The 1096-nt window shown below is 34.4% G+C and overlaps 1 protein-coding gene across 3 annotated transcripts in view; it reads right to left on the bottom strand.

The window, feature by feature from the left end:
- Positions 1 to 1096, bottom strand: part of LOC138975195 (carboxypeptidase M-like) — a 22644-nt gene continuing 21548 nt past the window's right edge. For 2 of the 3 annotated variants that reach the window (XR_011458543.1, XR_011458544.1), the window contains exon 10: positions 1 to 301. The gene's annotated coding sequence lies outside the window, so the exon portion shown is untranslated. The other variant, XM_070347851.1, reaches the window with a different exon arrangement.

The raw sequence follows: 1096 nt of genomic DNA, 5'->3' as shown, positions 1-1096 counted from the left end.
TTTAATTGATCAATTTGATTGTAATCAGTTTTTCAAAATATCAGTGACAGTTATCTTTCAATGAGAGACAGCAGATGATTATCAGCAATTTTGTTTTACCCTGTTAAAACAACCCTGACTTTGAACATTTCTTTGAACACAGACGTGACAATTAAAACAATACAAAAAAACACGACAGCAACCAATTTCGGTAAATCCTGAATCAAATTTTCGTCAGACTGTCGCTCACATCTTCAGGAAGTGAAAATTGTCAAAATAAAAACATTTTATTCTGCAGCTGATGTGTGCGACGTTTCATATTCTGCAAAGAAAAAAGAAGGATGAACTGAAAGAGGACCTTTTGTCAACCATGTTTTTACATTGCCCTTTAGTTCAAGGCACACTCTTCCCCGTGTAAACGGTTGGGATCACTGTCTTAGATGTGGCCAGACTTTAACATTGGATAGGACCTCCCTCCACTCGGACACACACCAATAATCAACAGCCTGGCTGATCTCCGTGCACACTGGGACTTTTTGATGAAATAAATTCGTGAAAGCCCCCAGTGGTTTCGTTTTGGAGAATTTAAGCTGGCAAATCTTGAAAGAGTAAACTATCATAGATCAAGTTAGCAAATCTTTAAAGAGTAAACAAAGAGTAAACTATCATAGATCAAGTTGGCAAATCTTTAAAGAGTAATTAACTATCATAGTTCAAGTTGGAAAATCTTTAAAGAGTAAACTATTATAGATTAAGTTGGCAAATCTTTAAAGAGACTAAACTATCATAGATCAAGTTGGCAAATCTTTAAAGAATAAACTATCATAGATCAAGTTGGCAAATCTTTAAAGAGTAAACTATCATATATCAAGTTGGCAAATCTGTAAAGAGTAAACTATCATAGATCAAGTTGGCAAATCTTTGCTGAGAAGTAAACCATCTTTAAACCACCATATATCCAAGCTGGCAAATCTTTATTGAGGAGTAAATCATCTCGTAAAACATCATAAGATTCAAGGTGTTAAAACTATGTGAACTATCTCGAAAAGCATCATAAGTTTCAAGCTGTTAAAATGATGTGGGTTCATGATTCTTGATTTCGGATCGTTAAGAGTCT

The sequence above is a fragment of the Littorina saxatilis genome, linkage group LG9 (genome assembly GCF_037325665.1).
Source record: "Littorina saxatilis isolate snail1 linkage group LG9, US_GU_Lsax_2.0, whole genome shotgun sequence".
Lineage (NCBI taxonomy): Eukaryota > Metazoa > Mollusca > Gastropoda > Littorinimorpha > Littorinidae > Littorina > Littorina saxatilis.
Note: the sequence above shows the minus strand (reverse complement) of the source record. Positions and strands in the feature narration are given on the sequence as shown.